Source organism: Papaver somniferum, unplaced genomic scaffold (genome assembly GCF_003573695.1).
Source record: "Papaver somniferum cultivar HN1 unplaced genomic scaffold, ASM357369v1 unplaced-scaffold_118, whole genome shotgun sequence".
NCBI classification, from domain to species: Eukaryota; Viridiplantae; Streptophyta; class Magnoliopsida; order Ranunculales; family Papaveraceae; genus Papaver; species Papaver somniferum.
Window position 1 is genome coordinate 17,674,635 of NW_020620825.1, and position 10,385 is coordinate 17,685,019.

General features: G+C 37.2%; 1 pseudogene; it reads right to left on the minus strand.

Moving 5' to 3' along the window:
* Window positions 1-3,863: 3,863 nt before the first annotated feature.
* LOC113330524 lies at window positions 3,864-8,983 on the minus strand (annotated as a pseudogene).
* Window positions 8,984-10,385: the final 1,402 nt, after the last annotated feature.

The following is a 10,385-nucleotide window of genomic DNA, read 5'->3' on the forward strand; positions in this document are numbered from 1 at the left end:
CAGTAGATAAATCTAATATAAGGAGAACTACACAACTCTCTATATTAGATGCCTCTACTTCTGATGTAATTGAGCCTCCTTCGGAGTGCTAGTTTTCTTCTATGCAATGCCTTATTCACAAAAAAAAGGGTTAAAAGAGGGATTGGGTGAATTATTTTTTTATTCATAATTTCAATTATGCCATTGAGGGTATTTGTAAAGTCTCTAAAGGGTGTTCGTGCAAAGCCCATGGATAGTAGGGGCATATATAACAGTCCCACTTATTTGAGGGTTTTCCAGCAGTCCCACTGTGGGTAAAAATGGGCAAATCTTCCCATTTGCCAAAGCCCACCAGAGTTGCTCTTAGATTTAGACTAGTTTTGACAGGTGAGCATGTTCATTTGAAAACGTTCTGCAAGAAATACCAATTGGTCCTAAGAATAATATATTAGAGAGAGTATGGTCCAATTGACCTAGTCAATTGTCTGTTTGGTCCTATTTGGTAATATAAATTATAGTTTGGTCCTAAAAATTATAGTTTGGTCCTAGGGTGATGTCATGGATGATGTAAATGTCATCTTGTAGTGGCAGAAATACCCTTTTGGGACCATTACATCATCCATGACGTCACCATATGATATATATAGTCAATTATCATGAGAGAAGATATTATTTTCAGATTTATTTTCTCTCACCTCCATATTTTCAGATATACTTTTTCTCTCCTCTTTTTTCTTCTCCTGCTGCTGCATAAACAATGAAGATTGTGTGAGTTCTAGGGTTTTGATTTTGCAGAGATGATGAATACGATTTGCATAGATGATAAACATCATGAGTATATCAAGATGATGAACAAGACGACGATTTTTTGACAAAGATTTTGTGTTTTCTCCCTGTTTTGATGATGTTTGTGGTTGAAGATGATGATGAACACGATGAAGATGATGAAAACGATGAAGATTTATGTTCTTTTTCGTCACTGCTGCTGCTACTGTTGAAGATGATGAATTTGATGAAGTTCATTCTTGAGATGAACTCTGTTTTTCTCCCTGTTTTGATGTTGTTGTAGTTGAAGATGATGATGAACACGATGAAGATGATGAAAACGACGAAGATTTATGTTCTTCTTCGTCACTGCTGCTGAAACTGTTGAAGATGATGAATTTGATGAACTTCATTCTTGAAATGAACTCTGTTTTCTATAGAAGATGATGATGCAAACGAATGAAGATGATGAAGATCTTGATTTTGATGATAAATATCTTGTTATTGACGATGATAAAGATGACGATGATTTTGATGTTGATGTTGAAGATCTTGATTTTGTTGTTGAAGATGTTTGTTGCTCGTATTAAAGATGAATTTTTGCTGCTGTTGAAGACGATGATGTTTTGTTGTTTTTGTTGAAGACGATGAAGAAGATGAAGTTGATGATGTTGCAGTTCATTTTTACGAATGAACTCTGCTTTATGTAGGTTTTTATCAGCAGTTCATTCTGATGAATAAACTCTGCTTTGTATAGGTTTTTATCAGGAGTTCATTTCTGGAATGAACTCTGGTTTATATGTTTTCTTATCATGAATTCATTTTCTGGAATGAAGTCTGGTTTATATGGATTTTTATCAGGAGTTCATTTCTGGAATGAACTCTGTTTTTTTTAGGTTTTATATGGAGTTCATTTCTGGAATGAACTCTGTTTTTGTAGGTTTTTATACGGAGTTCATTTCTGGAATGAACTCTGTTTTTTTAGGTGATTTCTGAAAAAAGAAGTAGAAATTAACAGGAGTTCATTTTGAAAAATGAACTGCTACAAAAAAAACACGGAAGGGTATTTTTGTCCATTTAAATATTTTAAAATAATTATGGACCAAACAGCAAAGGCGTTTGACCAAAGGACTAAACAGACATGTCCCACCTAAAAAAAGACCAAACGATATTTTTCTCACATAATACAGCCCATAAGCCAACAAAACATGAAGTGTTTGGGTTAATGTAACACCCGAGTGGATAAAAGAGGTTCTACAACATGACGTGAAGTCAGTACCACTTTCAATCAATGCATTCTCGGAGGTAAAAAACAACAAACGATCCACCTTCCATTACAAGACCTCAACACGTCCGTAACCCAAGGTTAGCATATAGATAGCGGAGATTTAGGAGTTAGCGACCCAAATTCGATTAATCGATCAATCCTAGCCGTCTTTTGCCTTAACTCGATTCTAGTGGGATTCTCCAAAAATAGATCGTCGCGCACGTTTCTTGCTTCTTAAATAAGTTACACAATTTCATGGCTTCCAAATTCGTATAGAAGTCAAATTCCTATAAATAGGGTCAATAAAACAGTGTATAACTCTCCTTCATCAACACACAGAAAACTTTATTGAAATCTTAAAAGCACATACTAATATTCGTCCAACGGCTGGAAGGGAAAATCAGTTATATGCGTTCCTGATTCTTCCATACTAGAAGACATCTCCAAAGCTGCAGTTGTTCTACATATTGGTGCCATCTCCTTCAAAGGAGAAGCAGAAGAGGAAGAAGCGGCACAACAACTACGATTAAAGCGCGACCATGGCTATGGCTATCCTGGCTATTATGGGTATAATCCTCCATACTTCAGACAGCGACTCGGACAACAACGGACGGTAGAGGTGTCATCGGTTTACTCTGTTAGCGTTAGTTTGGAATCAAGTTTAGTAGATGACGGTCCGTCTGCCAGTGAGACAACTGATGAGATTCGTAAACCAATGATGAGAAACAACAAACCAGAAGAACCTACCGTATGGAACTATTTTGGAATCAGGTTTGATATAGATTTACGGAAGATTCATGAATCGTTTGTCAAAATTGAAGTGAATAGGTTTTACCTTACAGAGTTTAGAATGAAAAACTGGGGTTGGAATCAACAACGTCGGGGTAAAACACGGTGGGATCAAAAATCTTGGAATTATCCGTTTGATGAGGACCGTTGGGAACAGTTCGACGATGATGATGACGACGACGACGACGACACTCCCCATAACATAGTCGAGCCTTCTGAAGGCATTACGGTTATTGGTAGAGCTAGAATTCCTTTATGGGATTTCTTAAGAAGTGAAAAAAATCGTAAAATTGGAAGTGTTTCTCCTTTATCTGATTTGTTGTCTGGTGATGAAAATCGGGTTGCATTCTTCGGACTAGCAAAGGTGGAGAAGGATGGATCCGGCACCAGAGAGGAAGGAGCTTTACAAGTTTTATTTAACATCAACATGTACATGCCTAAAGTTGAGAAGCAGCAGCAGGCAGAGAAAAAGTTAGATTCCTTCTTATACTACCTCGAGTAATATATTGCCTTGTTTTTTTTGTACGAACTAGATCGACTTGTTTTCTTATTTTTCTTAAAGAAAATTGTTTCTGATACACCTTGTTGCTGGGTACTGGTGCTGGTTTTAAATGTCTAGTTTGTTAATCTGTGTATCATTGATATAATAATTTTGTTCTGATTTTTCATATTGTCGAGAACTTGTAAGGCTCAAGTATACTCAATGCAGTCTCTAGGTTAACCAGCGGTACTAGAGATTGAACTAGTTAATACATAACCTAAAACCGAAATGCACTGTTCTTTTAAGAATTTGATTCTGACCTGAGTTCGAAATCATAGTGCCCAATTACGATAGTATTTATCTAACTACACCCAAAATCCACAGAGAACTAGTGCAATGTTGTTTTCCAGAAAAATCATAAGGACTCGTGAACTATAGGCAAGTGTGTACGACTTATGGAAGATGTCAAATACAATTTTGGAATGTAAACCATAGAATCACTTTCAGGCCGTACTCTTCTGCCTTCGTTTTGATCTTCAGCCATTTATCAGTGACCGTGAGCAAGAAAAACCATTATTCGTGTTTAAAGTTCAAAACAAGGAAATCTTGAGCTCTCTGGTGAGACTATGTCAAACCATAGACAAGCTGTTCCAGCAAGTCCTTGGAAAAGAGAGTACGCATGTTCAGATTCTCGTTGCTGATTGACTCCCACGAGCTTTGGTGCATTTTGATATAGAAAACTTGCGAAAGCCATTGCCCTTTCAATATATATACTTTCACCTGTTAGACGATATAGCGATAGGAATGCACATGCATTTCCGCTTACACCATCTGCCAGTCCTACTTTTCTACTAATCCATTCTTCCAAACAACTTCTCCTGCTTCTATAGCCGCATCTCGGAACTCCCTGTCACTTGAAAATACCTGAGGAAAGGAAATGGTTGAATTAAGCACTACTGCATGCAAAACCTGTATCATTTCAAAATATTCCAAACCTTTAATCAACAGATTCTTCTATTTTCTTTTTTGTAAGTTAGCAGAGCAGCGATAGAAAATCAAAGCTACAGGGTCACTCGCCCATATATTCAAGAACAGGGGGACAAATTGTCTTCTCCGCCGCAGTCGTTATAGCCTTCGATGATTACCTATGCGCACTAAAATTATTGATTTTTTAATGATTTCCACCAATGTTTAATTTCAATTCATACTTCCGTTTGCTGTTAAAAATACTGTACTATAGAAACGAAACAGAAATGGAAAGGACTAACCTGTGCAGCCTTGCATAGGGTAATGACCATACCCGTCGCACCATGTGACCACTGCACCAACTTATCCCTGGGGTTTCCTCCACTTACAGGATAATTGCCGCTCTGTTGGAACCTGTTTCTCATCATGTACCTTAAGGTCTCTTTAACATCTTCAGCATCATAAGCGGACAGCGGAAAGTTTAGTAAAACCTGAAGGATTCCAGCAAGACCATGAGCTGCACCCTAATACCTAGTCCCATGCCATCTATACATCAACGGGCACGCAGTGTGATTTAATGCCCCTGCTCGACCCCCAGCCAGCACGGCTTCCACGATTGGTATGAGAAGGTCCTTAGGGATAGTATCTTCTCCGAGATGCTTGTTAACGAATAATGCAGACCAAAGAAATCCAGCTCGGCCGTATAGAAGTAGGCCTGTCAACGGCACTTAACGTAACAAATAATGGCTCTGCCGCTACCTTTGCCGTTTAAATTAGAGGTTAACCGTTATCCGTTAAATGCCGACGGAATTGCAAAATCCAAAACCATTGCCGTTACGTCGGACTTATCGGCTAACGGTTAATTTTCCGGTATTAACCGGTATGTCACAGGACAACACAAAAGCAGGTTTAAAACACAAACCAATTACATAGAATAGTTCTAAATCCAAGCAAACAAGTTCTAAATCCATGACACACAGAAAAAAAAAAACATACAGATGTTCATGTTCTAAACCAAATTACATGTTCAGATCATCACATGTTCTATCAAAAGAAAAAAACCAAGTTTTTGCAAAAGAAAAGACAAAGGGATGCCAACTGCATCTGCAACTGCAAATGCATTCCTCCATCTCCAAATTCTCCACTGCCAATGCCAACTGCATTCCTCCTTAGTCCTCCTTAGTCCACTGCCAATGCCAACTGCATTCCTCCTTAGTCCTCAAATTGGTCTTGTAATTCTTTTTTGAACTCAGTTCTTAGTTTCATGATATCTTCCCTAACTGTATTCCTAGTGTAAAGTTTAGCAGCAGGATTTAAAGACTTCACAAACTCAACAAAATATGGATGCTCAACTATAGTGATTGGATAACCATGTTTAGCAATCATTTTGGCAACTAGTATCCTAGTAGCATCAGCATCATACTTCCAATTAGCAAGCTTAGTTTGTGCATTACCTGTTCTGACTGTAGTAATCTTTGTTTGTCCTTTCTTGTTGGCAGGCTTTTTTTGGCAAGTTTTGGCATGGTAATGCAATTTGCTGGTTCCTTGGCTACTGGGTGAAGTCATTCTCTTATTACAATGTTTGCATTTAGCTACAAGTATCCCAATCTCCTTACCTTTTACCATCTTCTTTTCAGTTAACCTTTCAAAATCATCCCAAACATCAGACCTTACTGCACGCAGTTTCTTCTTTGCTTCAGCTATAATTGGATCTTCATCTACTTCTATTTCTTCTACTGCTTCTTCTGTTGCAACAGCAGCAGGTGTTGATTGAATTCCTGATTGTTGAACTTGAGATGCAGAAGGTAATTCAGATGCAACTGAAAGTGATTGAGAGGGATGACTTCTTTTTGATGAACCAACGCAATTGGATGCTCCTCTTTCGCTTTGGGTCATGATTAATTTCACGAATTGAAAACCCTAATTTCAATTTTCAGAAACCCTAAATTGAAAATTTAGTTTTTAGGATTGAAATTAAACTCGAAATAAAAAGTACAAGATAACCCTAGTTTTCTAATCGAATGAAGATGATGATTTTGCTCGAATTGAAAGGAAGGAGATGACCCTAGTTTTCTAATCGACTGAGGGGTGAGTTTTTCTTCTCTCGTTTGTGAGTTGAAGAACAGAAGAAGATGAAAATGATGTTCATTCGAGTATAGTAACCTAGGTATAGATGAATGTTACACGTGCTAGGCACACGTTAGCGGTTAACGGAACTAAGGCTAACGGAAATAGGTCTTTCGTTGCCGTCACCGTCATATAAAATTAACCTCTACATTATCGGTAACGGATAACGGATATAATGGAACTAAACGTAACGGCAACCGGGTAATCGGATTCGGCTAACGGTTAACGGATTTCCATTGACAGGCCTATATAGAAGTTCATATGACATTCCAAAACCACCTTCCTCAGGCCCAGCAGGAAGTGCTCTCTCTTGTGCTACCTAATCATTATAAGAAAACCCTGTCAAGCTTGGCTGACTAACACAAAATCACAAAATTATGGTAGAATATATCCAGCACAGTAAAGGTCCATGTGAAGTGCAATTTGGGTACAATTTACAATCCAACACAGTAAAGGTTAATGGATGCGACACCAATGAGTAAAGTATATCCAGGCACAGATCCAGGACCATGGAGAGTGAACAAAAACTGAAGATTATATGGCAGGACTGCCCTCATGATATAAAGCTTTCACAAAAGTTGATTCTAAAATTTGGACCAATTTCAAAGTCAGAGATATCTTAATGCCAGAAGCAACAGATATCTGCTTTCTTCACATGTCTTGCACAATGTACAAACTCTTAGGACCAGTTAAGAGAACTAAATCACACATGATGGAAATTAAAGACAGAAACTGACACGACTTTTGAGACAAATGTTGCAGTTAAAAGAGTTCAGTAGCAAATAACCAAACTCCAAAAAGCTAGGTATGAACAAGTGGATGATAGCTCAGCATTTTTTTTTTAATACTCCATGACCCTAGAATCTCAACGTTGAAATTACACAACAACATTAAGCCCTAGCTTAGGACCATGACCTTCGGCTGGCTGAGAGTCTAAATAGTGCAGGCGTCGGAGTTCGGCTGCCGCCATAGTACATGAACAGGATCTGATTTTCTGAGTTGTTTTGCGTGGAGTATATTTTCTCGGTAATTCTCTCTAGAGCATCAGTCCCTTACCCATAATCTCAGCTAACATAATCTAACTCACGTCTTCACAGCACAAAAATCATAATTTTCAAATTATGCATATAAACAGCGGTTTCAATCACAAATTGATAATCAGCATCAGTGAAGAACAAATAGACAAACAAATTTTATGTTATCAAATCAATAACCATAACAATATGCTATGCCATTTTAAAAATGGCAAAGGTTTACAATGCAGTTTGATTTGACCCATGCTTTTTGTTGGCACTGATAAGAAATTTTACAGCTGGTCAGGTAGCATCATTATTTCCCTTATGTTTGATCCTTATTCTCTACCCATTACCCATCCTACGAGTTTAAATAAATAAACTAGCTAAATAGGTTCTGTAAAGCAACTGAAATGAGGATATATCACATGCCTACTAGTAAATTTCATCAACAGATTGAGCTAGAAGAAACACACGGTTACCCTTTTATTTACTAGAAGTAAAAAAGTGGTCGTTATGATATGAAAACAATATCATAAGTTTCTTAAAGTTTCGTGTTTTTAGTAACTCTCCATGAAATTGTGCATCGCTTGTGTGCAACTCAAAAAGGATTTAGTAGTAATATCAAGGAACGCGGCGGGCCTAGTATATCAGCAGATTAGGAACATGCTTCTCTGAATTATTAAAGGTGTTTGGAATGTGAATTTCTTCTTGCCCACATTCCACACCCATTCACTGTACAAGAGATAATCTACTGCATTACCATTATTGCACTAGATGCTCTTACATCTAATAATTTAAGACATAGTACACATAATGCATGTGCTATCCTACTCCTACCAGGCTACCACGGATAGACTACTTGTAAATGTTTGCCGAGTTTAAGTAGAAAAACCTAGAGAGGACACATTTTGGTTCAAAATATATTTTTCATCAAAGAAAAAAAATAAATACATACTAATACCTAGACTTACCTGAAGGAAATGGTCCAAGAACAGACTACGCCTTTGAAGGTCATTTCTGTAATTAGCGGTCACAACTCCAAGTGCATACACTCCTCCACTTCCACACAAAAATGTCAAATGCCTGCAATCCACAAAACAAATATGTCGAAATCAGAAATGTAACTTACCATAACCACCCTTCACCGTTGGTTGTCAAAGAAATGCGCTTCGACCCATCTCTATCACTATCAGGACCAACTTTTAATATCTCTTTTACATCATACTATAATGGGCTCATTTCGAAACGATTTTCACATTATTGGCTTTTTCCGTGTCTTTCCGTTTTCCCCGTGCGACAACAAAGATGAGCTGATTCTTTTTGGAGAGGTACAAAGTCATCTTGGAATCAAATTTGATGGCCATTTTTCGTCGTGACGTTCTCTACGCGAATATGAAATTGCAATCCTAAAACAGACTTCCTTACTTTTTAAAAACAATATCCATAAGTATGGTCTATACTATAGCGTCTCGTTTAAAAGTTATTCGATTCTAATTTCCCTTGTGAGTGGGTGGAGCCCATCCCTATATGTATCCTTCTTGTGAAAACTACAGGGAGACCCATTCTTACACATTTTTCTAATGTGAAACCCATCCTCACAAAATCTCACGGGCGCACCCAAAAGCAGCCAACAAATTATTTGCAGGCCCAGAGTTTTCAAAATTCGTTTATTTTCTTTTTTATTTCCCAGTTTAGCCTCACTTTCAGTTTCAGTATATCCTGTTTATTTTCGAGAGATTGATTATCGAGAGAGATTCAATTTACTCAGCAAAGCTTTAGCCTCACTTGTCCTTGATTACCGAGAGAGATTCAATTTACTCAGCAAAGCTTCAGGTTCGTTCATTTTTATTCCAATCTTTGATTCTGATTTTTGTTTAATCTTGATTCGATTCTATGTTTTAGTTTCTGTAAGATTAGGATCTATTATTTTATGTTTCCGAAGCTTAATTTAGTTTTTCGAATCGTTTTTTAGATCTTTTAAGCTTGTTTTTGAATTTTTGTTTATTTTCTAGGTTTTGAATTTGTTAACATCAATGTAGATCTTTTCGATTAAATTTTTTTGTTTCGATTTCATGTTCCGATGTTGACATACCAATTTACTAGGTTTTGCTTATGTTATGTTGGATTTTTTATTTGATTTGTTTTTCCATTCTTATTTTTGATCTGTTATCTGTTATTGATTTTGATATCCTGTTGATTTCTCATCTGATTATGGTTAATGTAGATTGTTTGCTGTTGTTGATTTGATCTTTTAATTTTGAGTAAGAATTTTTGTGAAGCAATATGCAGGATAGATATGTTTGGTTTTTTCTCTTTTGTGTTTTGCAGGGTGAAAATGCATGTTGGTAGTGCACTAGCTGTAATTCACTACTTCAGTGAATTCTTAGCACATCCTGTTGATGTCAACACAACTTTGGAGTCTTTGAAGACAGCCGTTTGCCAGAACTGGACTAGTTTATTACCGCATCATGTCAGATTTTTCTTTAATGATGGAAGCAAGTTTGTGCGAGTTGATTCTGATATTCTGCTTCAATGTTTTGTATCTCGTTGCCACTGTAAAGGTCAGAAGAGCTTTGATTTACTTGTCGAAGTTGGCTGTAATTCTTCCAGAAGTCGTAGTAGAGCTTCAAGTAGTCGTGTAATAGAACCTGAACCCGAACAAGCTATGGTGAATTTCCTTGAAGATGGTTATGTGCCTGTTAACAAGGTTCTTAGGACTGAAGGTTGGGATAAATTACTTGGTGAAGTTGGTAAAGTGTTTTTTGGAGGTGTAGTAGAGGTACGTATCGTAGTGAAGAAATACGAGTTAAAAGCTGGGAATGTTATTGTATATAAGAAGAATGAACCTAGCAGGTTCTATGCAAAATGCTCAAAAGAAAATTGCCCTTGGGAGTATAAGGTTTGTGTTGTTGATGTTGAAAACAGGATGCTTAAGGTTAAGAAATATGAGAGCAGTCATACCTGTGGTGTTGGAACTGAAAGGCTTTTCCACAGG